This window comes from Octopus sinensis, linkage group LG15 (assembly GCF_006345805.1).
Source record: "Octopus sinensis linkage group LG15, ASM634580v1, whole genome shotgun sequence".
NCBI lineage: Eukaryota > Metazoa > Mollusca > Cephalopoda > Octopoda > Octopodidae > Octopus > Octopus sinensis.
Window position 1 is genome coordinate 50,747,724 of NC_043011.1, and position 23,149 is coordinate 50,770,872.

Genomic DNA, 23,149 nt, shown 5'->3' on the forward strand with positions numbered 1-23,149 from the left:
TTTGAATAGCTCTGAGGTCAACCTTACTTTTTCATCCTGGGGCCGATTCTTCTCTTTCTCTCACTTTCTGTCTGTGGAAGAAATTGACTGTTGTCCGACTTAGAGAGAGGGATGGAATATGTCAGGTCTAAAAGTTGCCCATGACATTGCCCCTTTATCTCCATCAAAGAGTTGAGCGCCCAAAACAAGGCACGTAAATTTTGTATGGGAGGTGAATTTAAAAGTTTAAAAGATTAATGTTCAACCTTATAACTTTCAATATAACACTGCAAAATCATCAATTTAACATCCACTTTTCCATTCTTGCAAGGCATATGCGTTATTGTGTGGTAAGATGCTTGCTTTCCAACCACATGGTCCCTGGTTCATTCCCACTGCATGGCACTTTGGGCAAGTGTCTTCTACTATAGCCTTGGGCCGACCAAAACCTTGTGAGTGAATTTGGTTGACAGAAATTGAAAGAAGTCCATTGTGTGTTTGTGTGTCTCTCACTCTCTCTGCCTATGTTTGTATCCCTCCCGCCACTTGACAATTGGTGTTGGTGTGTTTACATCCCCTGTAACTTAATTGTTTGGCAAAAGTGACTGATAGAATAAGTACCAGGCTTTAGGGAAAAGAAAAGTACTGGTGTCAGTTGATTCCACTAAAGCTTCTTCAAAACAGTGTCCCAGCATGGCCGCAGTCTAATGACTGAAACATATAAAAAAAGAAAAGATAAAATATATAAATACATAAACCACTGTATAAAGTTACACTTAGTACAGTTGGTAGACTTTATTTCGCTGCACTGTTTATCACCACTAAAACAGCAGGTGGTGCTATCAATAAGATTTGGCTGGCATGTCTAGTAGGTTGTGCACCTGCATGGAGGTTGCCTTGTTTGTGGGTTAAGCAGGTGTGCATGCCTTGGTTCTGTGTCATCTCTCAGACAGCTGCTGATTTGAAATCCTTTCTATTTCTACTGTGGTCTTCCTTGATTTGTCTCCATTCTATTTACTTATCTCTTGTTGTTGTTTTGCCCCTGGAGACTCCTGATTGAGACCTATAATCAAAAACATTTCAACTGTACTCTTGTATATTCAGGAGTACATTTCCAAATGTGGTTTTTCATTTTTAAGTCAGTATAGTATGATTTGAGGTAGGCTTGGCTGCTTTTACTAATAGGTTGAACAACCATGTAGAATTCTTGTGAGTTTACTCTCTCTTTTACTCTTTTACTTGTTTCAGTCATTTGACTGCGGCCATGCTGGTGAACCGACGTAAACACACCAGCATTGGTTGTCAAGCAATGCTAGGGGGACAAACACACACACATATACGACAGGCTTCTTTCAGTTTCCGTCTACCAAATCCACTCACAAGGCATTGGTCGGCCCGGGGCTATAGCAGAAGACACTTGCCCAAGATGCCACGCAGTGGGACTGAACCCGCAACCGTGTGGTTGGTTAGCAAGCTACTTACCACACAGCCACTCCTGTACTTTTTCTATACCACATTTGATAGTATTTTCAGTGTTACTATATTACAGAAAGGTGTGTGCACGTATATGTAGAAGTGATGATTTTTGAGGTTATCCTTCCTAATTCTTAGTTGGTCCTTGTTACCAGCCAATTGTTGTACCCTTTCTAGAAGTTTGTCCTTAGGAGTTAGAAGTTAGGCTTGTGGAGTTCTTGGCTATTCTGAGTTACTGCACAAATTAGAATTTATTTAAAGTTGAGTGAATATGTATGTGTGTACTATAGGGGAGAACTCTCCTGAAGATCCCTATTTGGAGTGAAATTGCAAAGTGTGTAGGCAAACCCTATGCATAAATTATATAACTCTGCATCTTACAATGCATTGAGCACTTAATTGAAAGTGGCCATCTTTCTTTTTGGATTACCTTAGAGTGTATGTGTCTCTGTATCTGTTTAGCATCCACTTTTCCATGCGTTCATGGGTCAGATAGAATTTGTTGAGTCAAATTTTGTACGGTTGGATGTCCTTACTTGTTTCTAAACAAAGTAATATTTCTCAATGTCTGAGTACGTTTTTGTGGAAGATTGGAACCGAAGGGCACTGATTGCATGATGGTGATGGTCACTTACAACTATTGTGTAATTTTAAAGAAAGAAAATAAGAGTGGCTGTGTGGTAAGTAGCTTGCTTATGAACCACATGGTTCCGGGTTCAGTCCCACTGTGTGGCATCTTGGGCAAGTGTCTTCTACTAAAGCCTTGGGCCGACCAAAGCTTTGTGAGTGAATTTGATAGATGGAAACTTAAAGAAGCTTGTCGTATGTGTGTGTGTGTGTGTGTGTGTGTGTGTATGTTTGTGTCTGTGTTTGTCCCCCCCCCCCACAACATCACTTGACAACCGATGCTGGTGTGGTTACGTCCTCATAACTTAATGGTTTGGCAAAAGAGCCCAATAGAATAAGTACTAGGCTTACAAAGAATAAGTCCTGGGGTCGATTTGCTTGACTAAAGGCAGTGCTCCGACATGGCCACAGTCAAATGACTGAAACAAGTAAAATAGTAAGAAGAGTAAAGAGGATACAATCATGCATTCATCTCTCATTTACACACACACTTCTTTCAGTTTCCATCTTTGTTATTGTTAAGATTAATTAAAACAAAGGCAGTGTATACCAACAGAAATACTGTAATGAAAAGGTTAGTCAAGTGAACAGAGTGCCTGCTATCTAAGCAAGCCATTTTATTCTACACTAGCAGCATAGCCCAGCGTTTCCCGGGTATGTAAGAGCCCCTAGTAGGCAACGACTAATCCCAATCTAGTCCTTTCCCTCTAGGGAACGAAGGCGCATGTGTAGTTTGCAATGTCTTCTCTTCACTCGAATACTTCTGTGTATACGATGTTCCTAGTTGTCGAGTTGTGTCCCCTAGACAGAAAATGTGTTGCATATAAAAAGCTTAGATTCTCGACCCCATGTCGAATTTATCGATTTTTTTCAGAACTGGGGGAACTTTTCAAAATTTTCGCTGCGTTAGTTTTGAATTATGACATTGGACTAAGTGTGTGTCAAGTTTCATCAGAATCGGTTGAAAGCCGTGGTCAGGGTGAGGGTACAACCAGACAGACAAACTGCCGTTTATATAGAGAGAGATGCCTAGCTCAAGCTATACCAGTCCAATAAGTAGATTTCTCTCCACCTGAGACTACCTCTGATTCCTTGACACAAAATCTGCTTTAGTCACTGGGGCTATAGTAGAAATACCTTGCTTTGGAGCTAAACCCAAGACCACATGGTTGGAAAGCAAACTCCTTGATCCAACAGTCATTTGTACACTTATTATATACAAATATAATATATAAGACGCTCACTGAAAATCAAAAAGCAGAAAATAAACAAGCAAAACAAAAAAAAAACCCAAAAAACCCAGCAACATGTACAATCATAGTATAAAGGACATTATATGAGTAAAAAGGGGAAATTTATAAATACATAAGCAATTTTCAGTGTAGATTTACATGAAGAAATCATGATCATGTTTCCTTATATTTTTCTTAAGATCACACAAACTGTTGTTTTAGTGAAATAATTTTCTCATTTTAACATTCCTGTTAATATTGTGTCAAATTATTTCATTCATAAACTTTCATTTGGCATTTACATATATACTTACATATCACCAAAATCGATCAATGGAAATTGCAGATGTGTTACCAGTGCCGGTGGCATGTAAGAGAACCTTCCGTTTCGCGACCGTTGCCAGCACCGCCCCGTTTCGTGTCTGTTGCCAGCCTCGCCTGGCCCTCGTGCCGGTGGCACATAAAAAGCACCATCCGTTCGTGGCCGTTTGCCAGCTCTGTCTGGCACCTGTGCGGGTGGCATGTAAAAAGCACCCACTACACTCACGGAGTGGTTGGCGTTAGGAAGGGCATCCAGCCGTAGAAACACTGCCAGATTTGACTGGGCCTGATGAAGCCTTCTGGCTTCACAGACCCCAGTAGAACCGTCCAACCCATGCTAGCATGGGAAACGGACGCTAAACGATGATGATGGTGATGATGATGATAATGTGTATGTAATGTTTGTATGTAATGACATGGAAGCTGCCTTGTTGTTAGAGGGTTAAGCAGGTGTGTACAAGGTTCAGCTGAAAAGTTCATTGGCTGACCAAGATACTCTCCTGGAAGGTGACCAAATGAGACTTTACATGTCTATCTGTCCATCTATCCATCCATCCATCCATCCATCCATCCATCACCCTGCACCATCAGTTAGATAGAAAAATTCAATTATCACAACTAGTGACAATTGAATTTTACCTTTTTGGTTTTATACTGCATATAGCTGCCTTCATTATTTTATAATTTTCACATTAGCATTTTGCTGAATCAGCCATAAATTCATATGGTAAATATATATGTTTCTTTATTACCCACAAGGGGTTAAACATAGAGGAGACAGAAAAATGGATTAAGTCGATTACATCGACCCCAGTGCGTAACTGGTACTTAATTTATCGACCCCGAAAGGATGAAAGGCAAAGTCGACCTCGGCGGAATTTGAACTCAGAACGTCAAGACAGACGAAATACGGCTACGCATTTTGCCCGGCGTGCTAACGATTCTGCGAGCTCGCCGTAAATATATACACGCACTCTCACATACACTACTGATGTTTGTATTTTTCACATGAAACTTTAGTATAGTGACCTCGTTCGCTGTGGGGCAGTTATCTCCTCTGTCAGTATATGAAAATTTGTTTCCTGTAGCTGTAAGGGTTTTTAGCTCTTGTTTCTAGCAGTGTAGGTGCTACCCTGCACCTTCAGTCACAACTAGTGACAATTGAATTTTTCCTTTTTGGTTTTGTATTACGTATAGCCATCTTCATTATTATATCATCATCATCATTGTTTAGCGTCCGCTTTCCATGCTAGCATGGGTTGGACGGTTCAACTGGAGTCTGGGAAGTCAGAAGGCTACACCAGGCCCAGTCTGATCTGGCAATGTTTCTACGACTGGATGCCCTTCCTATCGCCAACTACTCCGTGAATGTAGTGGGTGCTTTTTACGTGCCACCAGCACAGTTCCCAGGCGAGGCTGGCAACGGCCACGATCGGATGGTGCTTTTTACGTGCCACAGGCACGAGGCCAATCGGGGCGGCGCTGGCAACGGCCACGTTTGGATGGTTCTCTTACGTACCACCGGCACTGGTATCACAGCTGCAATTTCCATTGATGTTGATCGATTTTGATTTTGATTTTGATTTTGGATTTTCACTCGCCTCAACAGGTCTTCACAAGTAGAGTTTTGTGTCCCAAGAAGGAAAGGTAGGCATAAGTGGACTGGCTACATCCCATGTAGAGGCCATGGGTTATGGTCTCACTTGTCTTGCCGGGTCTTCTCACGCACACAGCATACTTCCAAAGGTCTCGGTCTCTAGTCATTTCCTTGGTGAGACCTAAAGTTCAAAGGTCGTGCTTCACCACCTCGTCCCAGGTTTTCCTGGGTCTACCTCTTCCACAGGTTCCCTCAACTGCTAGGGTGTGGCACTTTTTCACATAACTATCTTCATCCATTCTCGCCACATAACCATACCAGCGCACACACCACAACTGATGCTTCTTAGGTCCAGCTTTTCTCTCAAGGTACTTACACTCTGTCGAGTATGAACACTGGCATTACACATTCATCGGAGCATACTGGCTTCATTTCTTGCGAGCTTACGCATATCCTCAGCAGTCACGTCCTGTGTTTCACTGCCATGTAGCATGGCTGTTCGTACACATGCGTCATACAGTCTGCCTTTTACTCTGAGCGAGAGGCCTTTTGTCACCAGCAGAGGTAAGAGCTCTCTGAACTTTGCCCAAGCTATTCTTACTCTAGCAGTTACACTTTCAGCACACCCGCCCCCGCTACTGACTTGGTCACCTAGGTAACGGAAGCTATCAACTATTTCTAGTTTTTCTCTCTGGAATGTGGCAGGAGTTGGTCTCAGAGCATTTTCAGTGTTTATTGCTCCTGAGCATCTGCCACATACAAAAACCATCTTCCTAGTTAGCCTTCCTTTGACATTGCTGCACCTCTTATGTGTCCATAGCTTACACTTGGTGCATCTTATAGAGTTTATACCTACGCCTTTTCTACAGATCGAGCAGGGCCATCTACCTGAAGGCGTTTGTGATTTGTCTACCTTCCTACTTATTAGGACTTTGGTTTTAGCTAGATTGACTCTAAGGCCCTTCGATTCTAATCCTTGCTTCCACACCTGAAACCTCTCCTCCAGTTCTGATAGTGACTCAGCAATTAAAGCAAGGTCATCAGCATAGAGGAGCTCCCAGGGGCATCCTGTCTTGAATTCCTCCGTTATTGCCTGGAGGACTATGATAAATAGGAGAGGGCTGAGGACTGAGCCTTGGTGGACCCCTACCTCTACCCTGAATTCTTTAGTGTACTCGTTGCCAACCCTCACCTTACTAGTGGCGTCCCTGTACATGGCTCGCACAGCTCTCCCTAACCATTCATCTATCCCTAGTTTCCTCGTTGACCACCAGATAAGGGATCGGGGGACCCTGTTGAAGGCTTTCTCCATGTCAACGAAAGCCAGGTACAGGGGCTTATCATTGGCTAGGTATTTCTCCTACAGTTGCCTTACCTGGAATATAGCATCAGTGGTGCTTTTCCCTGGCACGAACCCAAACTGCATCTCATCTAAACTAACTCTTTCTCTAATTAGTTGGGCTATGACCCTCTCCATAACCTTCATTGTGTGTGTGTGTGTGTGTGTGTGTGTGTAATGACTGGATAATGCATGTTTTAATAAGTAATTAGATAATGTGCATACAGTAAATATATATAATGTGTCTAACACTAAATATATAACAAGATAATGCATGCATAATTTGCTAGAATGTGCATAGTTCTTTGGTTTGCTTTAGCTATCAAGGCTAAGCATGACCTTCAACAAATATAACAGCAGCTTGATAATGTATAGACAAATATACAACTCGACAATGTATTCATCCATAAATTATGTGTGTGTGTGTGTGTGTGATTAGTCTACATTACACTGCAAGGACCACATGGCTGGTTTCTGTGGCATATATATATTCCTTCTTGGATGAGATGTTGCCCATTGCAAGATTAATCGTTTTTACCAGCTGAATGGATTGGAACAGCACAAAATGAAGTGTTTTGCTCAAGATCCCAATGTATCATCCAGTCCAGGAATCAAAAACCACAATCTTTATGATCATGAGTTCAACACTCTAACAACTAAGCTGCACACACACACTCTCTCCCTCTCTCCCTCTCTCTCTCTCTCTCTCTCTCTCTCTCATGTGGTTTGTGGCAATATGGGGGAATTGGTAAAATAGAATTTTATAACTGGCAATAAGTGCTACGTTGCTGGTTCAAGTTTTAGTAATGAACTGTATTGGTTGATGAAGGTGGCCGTAATTTTTTTTTTTTTTTTTTTCTACGAGTCTGTCACATCACTTGTAGATGTTGATTCTTACTCGAGAGCTACTCCTCCCCACCATGCTGTAGAAGATGACATTGCATGTTCCAACTCTGAAACGGACCACAAGTCCTGTGTCCTGCATAAGTTGTCAGGAATATATCATGGCTTTCGTTACCAACCCGGCTGAAACCGACTCTGGCTCTGAGTACAAATGTCTTGTTTTCATAAGTTTTGAATTAAAATCTTCCACCAAACCTTAGTCACAATTTATGTTCCTAACACCAGCTGAATGATAACTAAGTTATTTTACTAAATTCTTTGTTATATTTAAAGTAATTCAAAGAAACACAGCATCTCAAAATAAATACAGTAATGAAAGGGTTTAATGTCCACCCAGGGTTATGCAAAAGACAAAAAAAAAAAAAAGCTCAGTGGCAGCTTAATCTGTTATACTAAAACAGTAGACTGCAAATTTTAGCTATCTTTGATTGTCTGGCTGATGGGTGGCAAAACCCCATATAATGGTTGGCATGAGAAATACTAAAGACCTGTTAGTTAGTTAATTTTTTGGCTCAAAAGCAAAAAGCAAGGCCACGTAGGGGGACATGGAGTTAAGTACAGGGTGGTGTTCATGTAAAGAGTTCAGGCCACTTGAGGTCAAGGGAGACTCTGAACAAAGCGGTCGTCGGCATCTTCACCATCTCGTCTGGCAGCTTGTTCCACCTCGTGCAGAAGTTGAGTGTGTGTGCCGTCTAGTGATCATTGTTGGGCCACTGTAAGAGACCAGCATTCAGAGTCATTGAGCAGGACAGATTCTACTGTAGCATAAAACAGGCATAGTTTTAAGTCAAGGTGGCAGTTGTAGTGCTTTCCAAATTTTCCATTTCATTTTTGTCTTGGTCTACAGCTTGCTATGGTATCTGAACTAGGCATCCAGCATTGTACCTCCTTTGACATTGCAGATTATGTTACACTCATCTCATATACAATCATAAGCTTTCCCTGTAAACCTGGAGTCAGCTGCCATTGAAATTGGTTTGATGATAAAACCCATAATCATTGGTGAAAATGCTGGTGTGGGTGATCCTGAACTTTCATTTGGAGTCCCTTGATACGGTTGCTGTCAGTTTCTGCTATCTGGGCTCTCATATTCACTGTACAAGCAAAGATGTTAACATTTGTAAAGTAATAACATGGTCAGCATCTGATAAACTACGGAAAATTTGGAGGCTTGTTTTGTGTTACAGTTCAATATTAAGGCGGCGAGCTGGCAGAAACGTTAGCGAAATGCGTAGCCGTACTTCTTCTGCCGTTACGTTCTGAGTACAAATTCCACCGAGGTCGACTTTGCCTTTCATCCTTTCGGGGTCGATAAATTAAGCACCAGTTACGCACTGGGGTCGATATAATTGATTTAATCGTTTGTCTGTCCTTGTTTGTCCCGTCTGTGTTTAGCCTCATGTGGGTAGTAAAGAAATAGGGGCGAGCTGGCAGAAACGTTGGCACGCCGGGCGAAATGCTTAGCGGTATTTCGTCTGCATTACGTTGTGAGTTCAAATTCCGCCGAGGTCGACTTTGCCTTTCATCCTTTCGGGGTCGATAAATTAAGTACCAGTTACGCACTGGGGTCGATATAATCGACTTAATACCTATGTCTGTCCTTGTTTGTCCCCTCTGTGTTTAGCCCCTTGTGGGTAATAAAGAAATAGGTAGTAAAGAAATAGATGGACATTTTGAGAGGCAAAAAATTAAATAGAAAAACATGTGGAAAAAATGTTAAATGAAGGAAGGAAAAAATAATTTTTTTTTAAATAGCAGTGTGGGATGGGTGGGTAAGGTAATTTGCCAACAGCTCATTGGATCCATCTGCTGTTCAGCATCAGTATTGAAGATTTTGTATTGTTGGAAACTGGTAATAGATTATTGACCTCATACTTACAAGTTCATATCTGACTAGTTATTGTATTGAAACTTCTTTAACAAAGGCATTTAATTCAGCTTTAGTTTGTCTAGTTGAACAAAAGGTTTCACTCCTATTTACCTGACAGTTCAGTAGTTAGAGTAAGGTAAGAGTGGAGCATCTAGCATCAAGCTGTGACAGTAATAGTTCCCACAAATAAGCATGGACTTACAACCTTAAACCATGTGGTCCAAAAGTTTGCTTTTCAACCACATGGTTTTGGCTTCAGTCCTATTGTGTGGCACCTTGGGCAAGTAACTTCTACAATAACTTCTGGCCAATAAAAGCCTTGTGAGTGGATTTGGTTGATAGAAACTAAAAGAACTCTCTCCCTCCCTCTTTGTACATACACACATGTATGCACAATTGCAGCATGGGAGACATCTTCAGGAAATGTAATATAATGTTATCAGTAACCGGGTTGCAGTTTTGAGTTGCATAAATTTTGATGCCATATTGTTGGGTTGGCAAGAAAGTAATTTCAGTTTTTTAATGTGAAATAAAAGTCATTTTCTTTTCATACACAGAATGAACTTTAATCAATTATATATTTTCCATTTTGTTCGATGACCTTTTGCCATCTTCCTGGCAACCTCATAATTCTGTGCTCATAGAACTTCTGGTTCTTATCAGCCCAAAACTGAAGCAGGTGCAATTTCAGGTCATCATCATTATTGAAAGTTTTACCGTTCAAAGAATTTTGCAAACTTCAAAATAAATGGTAATCTGATGGTCGAAAGTCAGAGCTATAAGGTGGATGTGACATCACTTCCTAACCAAGCTCCAATCATTTTCACAAGTTAGCAAAGCAATGTGTGGTCTATCATTGTCATGGTGAAACACTGTTCCTTTATGATTTGCCAATTCTGGCCGTTTTTCTTTGCTTGCTTCCTCCAGTTTTATTAGTTGCTGACAGTAAATATCTGAATTCTATCATTTGGTTCCTTGGAAGCAACTCAAAATACACAACACCTTTATAATCCCACCAGATTGACAGACAGCATGACCTTTTTGTTTATGCAATTCAGCTTTGAATGAGGTTTATGCTGGTTCATTACGCTTGGACCATGATCATTTTCAATTGATGTTATTGTAGACAATCCATTTTTCATCACCAGTGATGATTCGTTTAAAAAAAAAATAAGAAGGGTTGGTTTCATTGCATTTGAGATGCATATTGCAAATATTGATTGTTAAATGACTCTCTTTCAATTTATGTGGAACCCAAATATTGAGCTTCTTAATGAGTCCAAGACATTCTAAGTGATTTTCAATTGTTGTGAGTGAGTGATACTGTTAACCTCTCTGCAATCTCTTGCATTAGATTCAATTATGGTTTTGATTTGGTCATCATCAACTTCAGTAGGTCGACCAGAATGTTGGTCATCTTTGAGTGAAAAATCTCTAGAATGGAATTTTTAAAACCATTTCTCACATGTGTGTTCTGTTAAGCAATCAACACCACAAACTTCACATTTCTCTTTGTGAGCCTCAGCAGTTTTCTGGCCTTTACAGAAATAAAAAAGCAAAATAAGGTGAAAATATTATATTTTGCACTCCATGTTAAAATTGACACTGAACTAACAGGTGTAAAGAAAATTACGCACAATTTACTTCTAAAGTAAGCTAAAAGTAATGGCTATCAAATGTCAAAAGAAAAAAAAAATCATAACTTTATTTGCAAAAAAACAAAATTACTTTCTTACCAACCCAATACAAACAATAGATATTTAAGTGAAGTTAAGTCTTTGTGTGTTTTGAAATGGCTAATAAGGTATTTTCCAAGCTGCATTTGTTATAGTTTCAACACATTGTCTCAGATCAAAATACTTGCTTAGCAAGTACACTCCTGTAGTGTGTGTGTTGTGCTTGTGTCTCCTTGTCTGAACATTGTGCAATAGTTCACTTTGTAACCATATGGTTTTTGGTTCAGTCCCACTGTGGAACCTTGGGCAAGTGTCTTCTACTATAGCCCTGAGCCAGCCAATACTTTGTAAATGAATTTCAATCTTGCTTGCTTGGAATGTTACACAGCCAATCTGGCACATAGTGGGGAAATAATTTGAAAGTTAAGTGCCCCTGAAATGTGAATACAAACAGATTAAAACAAGTTTTGAGTAAATTGAACCACAGGTTCCTGAGATATGCGTTGTTTCTGGGCGAAAGTTCCCACAATATTCTTAGCAGACAACTGAACAGGGTGTTCTTGCCCTTTTATATCTCGCTTCGTAAAACTACCACAAGTGGTGGTAACAATAAAATTACACACGTCTTCATGACGTGCAGCAACAGTTCCTGATTTCAAGATAAGATTTTTATTTCTTACAACATTATTTCTTTTGCTTTTTGGGGGTTTTCTTTCAAAAAACACTTTCTGCAAGTGTTCTTATTTGTTTTAACTCATTTTGTCAGTTATGCTTAAAAAAAAAAGAAAAGGGTTAAGAGTTAAACTTTTCAAAACTTTTTTCCCCCCCTTTTCTTTCAAAAATACTTTCTTTCTATAAGTGCTCTTCTTTCACTCATATTAGTTTCATTTCGTCAGTTCAGCTAAAAAAAATAAATAAAAGAAAAAGAGTTCAGGCTTTCTTCTATATCTATCTAAGCGTTCTTATTTGTTGTAACTCGTGCTTCTTTCATTTATTCTGACATGAATACGATACATTTCTTTCTGCAAGCGTTCTTGTTTGTTGAGGTTGTTACCCTTCTATTTCTCTCTGTCTACAACGACCATTTTCATTCTGTAAGTTAAGCTGATTTAAAAAGCAGTATTTATTTAGGTGTCCTATTCTTACATCATGCCTTGACGAGGAAGAAAGAAAAAATCTGGTTGGTCTGTAGATAGGGCAGAGAGAGTGCAGCTAAGCAGGTGACATAAGGAATCGGATGCTTGGAGAGCCGAGTGTCTGGCAGAACAGAGGGAAAGAGACAGATGCATGAAAGATCAGGAATTGGATGCTTGGAGAGCTGAGCATCTGGTGAAAGAGAGATATAGATACTTATGGTGACACTTTGAAAAATTTCAGTTGCAGACAAACATGCGATTGAGTGAGGGAGTAGAGGACTACTCACAGTTCCGATTGGATATTGGAAGATAAGATCCCCCCCCCCCCAAGAAAATGACAGAATCATTTTGCCAAAAGAAATGGTTTTCCAAGCAACAACTATGGAAGAATGCATTGACTTCATCTACCCCTCATTCAACAATCCATCATATGATGAGCAGCATCAATTCCACTTGTATCGGACTCTTCCTGTAGTCATAAAAGAGTACCAATCCTATAATTTTGTGAGTGATGGTGCCAATGCCATTCATTTCCCGACTGAATTCCTTTATTTGGTTGAACTATCAGGACTGTCACCACATTGGCTGGAATTGAAAAAAAGGATCACCAATAATTCTAATAAGAAGCTTGAATCCTCTAAGGCTTTGTAATGGAATGTCTGTGATCATGGAAGAACTGCACGGCAATCTCATAGTAGCGAGAATCAATACTGCCACTTTCAGAAATGAAATCATTATGATACCAAGAATAACAATCTATCCGATGGTGAGGGTATCCCTTTGCAGCAAAGCTACTTCCCAGTTCAATCTTGCTTCGCTATGACAATTTATTAAGCACAAGGACAAACTATGGACAACATCTTGGATTTATCTGGAACAACCTGTATTCCAACACGGTCAACTGCATGTGGCTCTTAGCCGCAAAAAATTAAAGGAAAATGTCAGTGTTTCTGAAGGTCAACTAAGAATGTTGTCATCAAAATGGGAAAATATTCCTTCTGATGTTAGACCGTGAAAGGAAAAAGGAAAAATTAAGACAAGTATCAATACTTTCCTTCATTTTAATGCAATGTTGAAGAATTCAGCTTCAATGTTTTATAACCTGAACCATCAGTGACCCGATGGGTCATGGGTGGTCTAGTGTATATATATATGACAGGTTTGTTTCAGTTTCTGTCTACTAAATCCACTCACAAGGCTTCGGTCAGCCCAAGGCTATAGTAGAAGCCACCCAAGGTGCCATGCAGTGAGACTGAACCTGGAATCACGTGGTTAGGAAGCTAGCTTCTTATCACACAGCCATGTCTGCGCCTTTTCTATCAAATTTGATTTATATTACTGGATTCCAATGTCATGTTTTGTTTGTTTCTCGTACTATTTCTATACACTCTCTGTACATTAATGTAATTATCCTAATTGGAAATGGGTAGGGAAAAGGGGTGAAGGAGCTGAGGTTGTGTTGGAAGACGGAACAGCTATTAGAATTCAGACAGGTCCCTATTTCCTGGTAAAGAAATCACATTCCTTCCATGATGAATGGTTTTACCTCAAAGCATTAGTTAATATTTCACATCATAGCACATCATCATTGCCATTTTTGTTTTATCATTCATTTTTCAATGCTTGCATGGGTTGAAAAGAGTTTCTGCTGTTGATTTTTCTATATGATGTACTTCCAATTGCCAACCCTCACCTGTTTCCAAGCAAGGTAATATTTTCCAATAGATCAGACCATGTTCCTGCAGAATATTGGAAGTAAATGACACTGCTTGTATGACAGTGACACTCATTTACAACTATCACATGATACCAAGATAAGGAAACGCACGCACGTGCACACACACACACTCTTTTTCCATTTTCTGTAGAAGACATTTGGCCTAAGGTGCCATGCAATGAAGCAAACTTCTTAACCATATAGCTGCACCTTTGCCTATACTATATCATTTCATAATTTTTGTGCTTTTATTCATGTTATTCCAGAGCTAATGTTATGCTCTTTCCTCTTCTCCACTCATAGGAACTATTAAAAGTAGAGTGTGATTGGCATCTTTTTTTAATGATGTCAAGTGGATGAAAAATAGCTTTCTTCTTGCATGAAATGCTGTTGTATTTAACTTTGCCGAAATGATCTGGTACCTTTTCCTGACAACTGGATGAATATATTGTTTTGCTGCTCAGAAACATAATAATATTGGATTTACTGTGTTAACAAAACAGGATGGTCATAACTGCAATGCCTCAGATTATAAGATTGGTCAATTAGACCTAACATCATCATCATCGTTTAATGTCCGTTTTCCGCGCTAGCACGGGTTGGACGGTTCGACCGGGGTCTGGGAAGCCAGGGTCTGCACCAGGCTCCAGTCTGATCTGGCAGAGTTTCTACAACTGGATGCCCTTCCTAATGCCAACCACTCCGCGAGTGTAGTGGGTGCTTTTTACGTGCCACCTGCACAGGTGCCAGGGGGTCCGCTATTTTGAATTACAAGAACTACCATTTGCAATCTTATTGCAAACCAGTCAGCCTGTATACTTGACCCTTTTCTTACTAAATTTCAATTGAAATATATTGCTTTTGTTTTGATTGATTTCTAAAATAGTGAATAATTTTTGTAAAATAACTTTATCATTATATAATGTATCTGGTGTTTGTAAACAAATGAATATAGTTCTAATGGGAGATTTTAAATTTAGATCACTTTAAAACTGGAAGTTTGTGTCAAAGAACCAGGGCCGGTCTCAGGTGGAGAGAAATTTACTCCTGGGACTGGTATAGGTCAAGTTGGGTTTCCTTTAGATAGCCAGTACTTTGTTCAGTTAATTAACCAACCCTTTTGTTATAGTATTTCTGCTTTTGTTTTAATTAATTGTAGAAATAACGAAGAGTTTATTTAAATACCTCTGTCATCTCTAAGGTGGCGTTTGGAACAAACTAAAATGAAATTTTGATGGAAGTGTTTAATTTAGATTGCTTTAATCCTTTAAGCATTTAATCTAGCCATAATACTCCTGGTTTTATGTTAAAACTGACCAGATCCAACCTCTCACACCTATCCTATAATGTCATTCTAAAAATATACAAATACACCATTGAAATCTTGAAGCTACAAGATAATGTATGATTAATTCAAAACAATGTGAACATATAAGCAATACATTTGAGAAAGAAATCTAAATGCTTAAGGGTGTAAAGAGAGAATTTGTATCATAGAACTACGGGTGGGTCACAAGTGGTTTGGTATCAAAAGAGTTAATGTTGCATGTTTAATAAGTTAGCTTTGTCTTTCAGTTCCTTCTGTGAACATCGCTAATATTTAGCTGTCTTTTAGTTCACTCATTTAATATAACTAATATTTATTATAGCAAATACTGAGGTTTGAAGATGAGTGGTGTTCTGTGTCGGCTACAATAAATGAATAAAGTTTGGAAATTTAGATAAATTCATATGTTGTGAATAGAGATGAGAATTCCAACATTTTGGAGCAAGACTATTTTCTAGAGAAGAAATAATTTTTCTGTTTCTCTTCTGAGCAGGGCCCTCTGTACAGAACATAAGTTCTGTACAAACTTATTAAAATTTGTGAACTATAGTTATTATTGTGCTATTTATTCACTTTACTGCTAAAAATATATGGTAGGACTTATTTGGGGGCAGAAATCCTACCTACTTTTTAATGTTTTGACTGTCTTAATTTGTCATTTCACCATTTTTTAAACCGAATCGACCCTCCTGCATTTTTGTCTCATAAATCTGGGATTCTCAACCCTTTTTGTTTTTTTACCTATGGACCCCTTTGATTTCTGTCTTATTTGGATGGACCCCTATAGCTATTCGGTGTTTAAGATATTTTTTATAAAATATTATTAGGAATTCTATGAAAAAAATTGATAAAATATTTTGTGTATTATAGAAATATTAGATAACCAATTCATTACACATATTTTAATGACAAAATCTTACATGGACCCCTGAGGAGCAGATGGATCTTGGCTGAGAATCACAGATATAGATAGTTGTTTGTGTTGTCCTTAGTTTGGAAACATTCAATAGGTTTTGTTTTGCTAAGGATTAAATGTAAGGTTCCGATGATCTGGTTTCGTGTTCACTTAATATTTGAAGTATTATTCCCAATGTCATTGACGGATATATTTCATGTATTATTTGTTACATAATGTCTTTTTTTCTTTTTGAAATTTGAAAAACCTACAAAATAATTTTTCTTTTCAAACCTTGACAAATATATTATTTCTAGCTTTAACCCTTTAGCATTTAAACCGGCCATATCTGGCCAAGAGTATTCTGCCTGTTTTATGTTCAAACTGGCCAGATCTGGTCTCTTACACCAACCCTACAACATCGTTTTAAAAATGAACAGCTACCTCATCAAAATCTCATAGCTACAAGATAATGCATGATTAGTTCAAAACAATGTGGATAAAAAAGGATTAATTTTGGTAGAATAATGCAAACACTAAAGGGTTAATGATACTTTTGTAACTTTATGTACATATGTGTATGTATACATATCTGTGTGTGTGTAGATATGTTTGTATATATAAATCTGTGTGTGTATCTATATTTATAAAAATGTATGTATATATTTGTAGGTGCGTGTGTCACACACACTAGTTGTAGATGATTGTCACTGTTATACAAGCAGTGTTACTCATTTTCAATATACTGCATGAGGAAAAATATTGTATCAGCATCCACGAGGTACCCATGTGGGACCAGGTGGAGTTATATTTACTCATTCTGGATTTATACAATTAAATATTTTTTTTTTTTCAATTCTATAATTTAAAAATAATTGAAGTTGGGTTATTCTATCAAAAAACAATATTTCGTCTTTTGTCAGTTGTCTTAATATGATTGAAGTGTGAACCAATATTACAGAATGAAACTGGGGAGGGTGGGGGTAAATTTGAGGATGTACGGAATGGAAAAAGTTGAGAGGCTGTTCGTTTTTATTGTTGTTCCCGGTCTCTCAACTTGCTAGAAATAACATACAAATTTCTTCAAAAATCACACACGTCGCCGTCTTAACCCTTTCGTTACGAAACCGGCTCTGGCTCTTTAGTACAAATGTCTGGTTTTCAAAAGTTCAGAATTAAAACCTTCCACCAAACCTTAGTCACAATTTATGTCCCTAACTCTAGCTTAATGATAACGATATTATTTTACTTAATTCTTTGTTATATTTAAAATAATTGGAAGAAACACTGAGCATCTCAAAATAAATTCAGTAACGAAAGGGTTAAAACTACTTTATATAACTAAAACTACATGGTCCTTTGTGTCTCATTGTGATTTTATTTCTAGCAGGTCTAGTGACCACATAGAGGCTTCTTTATTGGTTATGTAGTTGTTGTTGTTGTTTTTGTTGGTTCAACATTATGTAGTTTTCTGTTGTGTATTATTATTATTTCATCTGAGTGTGCATGATCAAGTTGATAATAGGTTAACAAACACATCAGTGTGGTGTCTCGATAGGCTACAAATAGCAGCTAAATCTCTCCCATCGCACTTTACTAATTTAAATAAACCTAGGACACATTAGATATTGGGGTTTTATACATACTCCATACAAAGACGTCATGGTCGCGGCTGGAATGCCTGCTTTTGACCATAGCTAAACGACAATGGCTGTTACTGTGCTTTTGTTTGAATGATTTATTAGTTTGAAGTGATAGGTTATTCGTTCCATGGATGAAAGTTTATAGCTGATAATATTTGCATCCCTATGAAAGGCATGGGATCTATCATTTTGCTTAATGCTATATTAATCGGGATGGGGGGTGATAAGCTAGCAAAGAGTAGTTTCCATCTATGGAGCTCCTATGTCCACTGCACAACCAGCTACCACTGTGACACGGTTTGAGGAAGCCTCCAGCGTGTTAGAAAAAACTCAAAATTCTCTAAAAACCACAGTTTTATTGTCTTCTTTTTTCTTAAAAAAAAAAGTATATGTTGAATATGCAGTCCTAGGTGACATGTCTTTGATCACAGTTTTATTTTTCTCCACCAGGGTTGACCTTGTGCTTTAAGCATCAACTACTGAGATATATTCATTGACTGGATATTGGAAATAGTAACTGATAGACGATTGATGTCTTTAAGAAATTTGTATGATTGTTACAACTTCACATTTTCCTTTTTAAACATCTGTGGTACCATATCTCTATGTAAGGAATTATTATTATAGATATTGCCAGTGATTAGGACTCATTCATTATTTTTTGTGGATTTACATTTCGTAGTTGTCCCCCTTGCCTTTCCTGTCAATAATTAATCAATAAAGCTGATTATTCTCTCATAACAGCTTTAATTGTAATTATGGGTCCTCATTCCATTAATCCTTTTGGTTCTATATTTCTACTGAATTGCACCACTTTTATTTCGATAAATTTTGAAAATAATGAAGAATTTAGTAAAACAACTTAAGCTGAAGTTTGTAACAAAAATTATGCGAATTTTGATGAATATTTTTTTTACTTAAATCAATTTAAAGCATGAAGCTTGCATCATAGAACCAGGGTTGGTCTCAGGTAGGCTGGTATCAAAGGGTTAAGCATGTTAGTCTTCCTTTAACTGGTATGCCAGTAACTGAAGACAATATAACTACCGAACATTTTATAGTATTTAACAATTCTATCCCTCTGAGCTTGTGAATCAGATTTGCCTTTTATAATGTCTGGGAAAAGTAGTGAGTCGACTATACACGGCTGACTTGTTCTTACTATAGTAAAAAAACAATATCTATTGTTGGGTCGTTATTTTGCTCCAGACCACTCCTAATTCAGTATATCTATGACGACAGGTGTTCAAACCTTAATTATCATAACCTTTTTAAGGTCTGGTGCAACTAGGAATACATGATCCAATGTATCAGTACCCTTCTAAGAGAGTAAAATTTGATTTGAAATTTTAGTTTTGCTGTTATTTCTAGCAGGTTAGTGATTGTGTAGAGGTTCCCTCGGATCAAGAATACGTATCAACCACGACCATGCTGTTTATATGAAATTACATTACAAACTGTTTTTTAAAATAATTCCTTTTGTGTGATTTGAAGGAGAGGTCTTGCCACCACCACATAGAGGATATTTTGCTTGCAAGAAAAAGGTTTCACATAGTGCTTGCTCTTTTCTTTTCTTTATATCGTCCATAATGTCTACGTTCCTATTAAAGTGCTTATGCAGTCTATCCACAAATTTGTGGTCATGTGAGTATGGCTTGGGCAAAATACTTTACAATATTTAGTTTCATTTTAAGTTCAAGTCTTAGTACAATTTTGCTCTTTATATTTCTGGGGTCGATTGTGTGATCATGAACCTAAAAATATATAAAACAATGATAGTAAAATGAAAAACTGATATAATAGTGTTTGCGTTTAATTAATAGCTACAACGACTCTACTACCACGATGCAATTGTTTTATTCCTCAGCACACAAACGAGATCCAGATTTCCAGTGCGATTGAGGAAAATGTATAGTATTTTCATTGGAAAATCCTAACTGAATGATTGATATACAAGAGGTGAGGTATATTATGTCGTTGACTTTGGGTTGATGGTTCAAGACAGTGTCGACTTGGGTTAGATTTGAACTCGGAATCAAACTAGATACAGAGATATTGTGTCCAGTACTCCACTGTTACTAGTGCCACACAGTTGTTGAATCCTCATTTTGTACAAACATGCACAGACCACAAACGAATGATTGGTGCGTTGCTTGCTTTATGTTTGTGCCGTAGCTACTATAATACTATTACACCAGCACACATTTTATGGTCATTGTTTAGCCCCAGGTCAACCTTGTTTGAGTAGAACTATGATGAAATGTATTACCGCCTAAACTACCTTGGCGCGTTATCTAATGTGATCTTGCCGTCATTGTTTCTTTTTTTTTTTTTTCAAGATAACAGGGTTTAATTTGAGGAGTATTTGTCTGCTATTTCTAGCAGATTGAATAACCATGTTTGAGCAGTGGTTTATCAATCATATTTCGTTTATGGACTCCTTTGATTCATATTTTACGCGGATTGATACTCATAACAGTTCAATGTCTTTAAAAAAATCCTATTGTATTTTCATAATTAAATATTATTTGAATTGCATGAAAAATGAATTGTTAAACTATATTGTGTATTATTATAAGAAGTATAACCACTTTATTGCACATTAAAATTTTAACGACAAAATCTTCTGGACCTCTCAAGGGCCGTAGGGACTCCGGTTGAACACCACCGAAGGCTTTCTCATTCACTAGGCCTTTTTTTTTGTGTGTGATAGCTAAATAAATAAGTATGGTTACTTTTCGATGGTAAACTAGGGCATCTATTAGTCCTCCCTCCCACAAGCATTCACACATACAATTGTGGATGGATGCGCGCGCGATATATATTAAAACCCGCCTTCTCTACGTCACCTCGTCCTCCCACTCGCTGTAACCGCTTTTTAATTATCTCCCTTTAAACGAACTCTTCATTTGGTATCTTAGCTACCTTGCTTTGTCTGCATCAAGATGTTCGCCAAGCAAAACTAGTTCCCCCTCACATGTATATTATATAGGTATATTTTTGTATTTCCTTCTTTTATTTGTCAGGATAAGAAATACGGGTTAGTTTAATATATTTGCTTGTTTATAAGACTTGATTTCTCTTGTTTCTTGCCGACTTTTTGTGTTGCATTCTTCGAGATAGCAAATGTTTGTATGACACACATACCGCACATACGTGTGTATGTATGTATGTATGTATGTATGTGTGTGTGTGTATGTGTGTTACCCGCGCGCGTTTATACACGTGTGCGCGCGTATTTGCTTATTCGTTAACGAGGCTATGTCAAAGAGATGTATTGATTTACAGATTTTTTTTTCTTCTTGCCTTTTTTCTTCTTCTTCTTCCACAAGCTGGAATGATTTATGTCTGTGAGCAAAAAATTAATCTTAGAGCTGTGAGACAAATGGTTCAAGTGTCGTATCCCGTCTTTTTCGCATATATATTGTATTGTGTGTGTGTGTAATTATTTAGAGTTTGTATGCATGTGTTTATCTGTGTGCACACTCATCGCGCGCGCAACTGTAGATGTGCTTGTGTTTGTACCATTTGTATGTAAGTGTAACGCGTTGTGTGTGTGTGTGTGTGTGTATGTGTGTATAGCCGTTGCTGTCAATAGTTGATTGTATTTGCGACACAGTAACCTCCCATCACACCTCCGACGATAAATGATAACAATAATAATAACGCGACTTGTGATGGTTTTTGTGAACACGTTTGGGTAGGTTGTTTCTGCAAATATTGGTATTTGCATTTATTTTCGTAGTCCCTAGTTAAACTACTACTACAAATGCACTGAAGAAGCGGGCCTATAATCAAAGTCTTTTCACATGGACCGTCTATGATTGAAAGGATATTTGGCTGCTAGCAGGTCAGAAATCATTTTGTTGGTTTATATTGGAACACATTTTCCTTTTCCACACAGCTGAATACTCTTTTTTAACACGAGTCACTGAACCGTGAAGTGAAAGGACACTTGTTGCCAGCCAAGAGTTACACATCTTGATGACGTATCCTGAAGTTTGAACACTTGTCCACGGAGTTGTTAATCAAACACTTTATAGCTAGAGATGTTTGTGAATAATTCCATGTCCACTCTGATCAACAGACCTATGACCAAAGGCATTCCAACCATGACCATCCCATAACTTTTTTGGGATGCATACATACTTGATGAAATTATCCAATGTGTCCTTCCCTTCGAAAGATAACAGAGTAGTTTCGGTAACTGTGTTGAGGTACCCTCATTAACTTATATGCTTGTTAGTTTTCTGTTAATTTTTCATATTAATTATCTATCACGACACAGTAAAGTTGCATTGTTTTCAAATGATCATATGATTAGATGGAAACAGTATGAGACAACATCCATTCGTTACTCTTTTTGGCAAATGCAAGCGAGAACTTTAGATATTGTTCTGGACTTATTCTGACCTTATCATTAAAGTATAGGCTGGTCCTTTCCAAAGTGGTTTTACTCACCTATTTGATTGTTCTTACTCTCCTGTTGACCGCAGTTACTCCTGTTTGGACGTTGTTACGACACCTTTTTGTGTCCTTTATCATACTTTTCTTTTTTTAGCGTGTCAGTGTCTGGCATAAAATAAAGTCATCTCCTCTTATCTTAAATACATCCCCCTATTCAGCTGAGGAGACGTTTTCTGTTTCTTTTCTTGTCTTGCAAGTTACTTGATAACCTCACCAGTGTCGCTGGTATGAATAAAGCTTCCAGTTCACACTGTGAAGTAGTTGGTGTTAGGAAGGGTATCCAACCATAGAAACTGTGTCAAAGCTGACATTGGAGCTCAGCACAGCCCTGTGACTTGTCAAATACAGTTAAACTGTCCAATCTATGCCAGCATGGAAAACAGACATTGAATGATACCCCCACATGTCACAAAAGCATGCCACCTGTTTGTAAATTGAAGAAGTTCAAATCTTGACTTGCACTGAACTTGGATTATAGTGAGGGTGTGTGTGTCTGTGTGTTATCAACGAGGCACGAAGCGGCGAGTTCTGGGGGCATTGAGCACGAGTGCGGCCGGTCGGTTGGTCGGCGGGGAGTAAGCCTGAGTAGTGTCAAACAACCTCACCTTTTTTTTTTGTTTTAAATTTTGGCATGAACAACACATAGTTAAGTGACTCCTTTGGAAATATGATGGGATTAAAAAATTTTTTTAATGTACCATTTCCTGGCCAGATGTTTCAATGCTGGACACATTTATTTTTATTCGTTTTTAAATGAAAATACAAAAACTCTGCCAGTGAATGTTGACCATGGCTATGCACATGTATGAGTACACTTGTCTGTGGGATACTCAACAACTTACATGCTAATACAGTGAGAAGGTGATTCAGTTAACTAAGCCCTTAACCCTTCACTTTTAAAGCTGACAGATCCATTTACTTATTTATATTAACTACATTCAAATTCG

General features: G+C 38.1%; 1 protein-coding gene across 9 annotated transcripts in view; it reads left to right on the forward strand.

Annotated features, from left to right (window-relative positions):
- LOC115219644 (histone-lysine N-methyltransferase NSD2) overlaps positions 1 to 23,149 on the forward strand; it is a 141,246-nt gene that overhangs the window by 31,914 nt on the left and 86,183 nt on the right. Inside the window, exon 2 of one of the 9 annotated variants that reach the window (XM_036509695.1) lies at positions 19,603 to 19,694. The exons of 6 other annotated variants lie outside the window; for them this stretch is intronic. The gene's annotated coding sequence lies outside the window, so the exon portion shown is untranslated. Of the gene's footprint in view, positions 1 to 19,602; positions 19,695 to 20,642; positions 20,728 to 20,751; positions 20,776 to 23,149 lie in introns of those variants that run through there. 2 more of the 9 variants (XM_029789812.2, XM_036509697.1) reach the window with 2 other exon arrangements.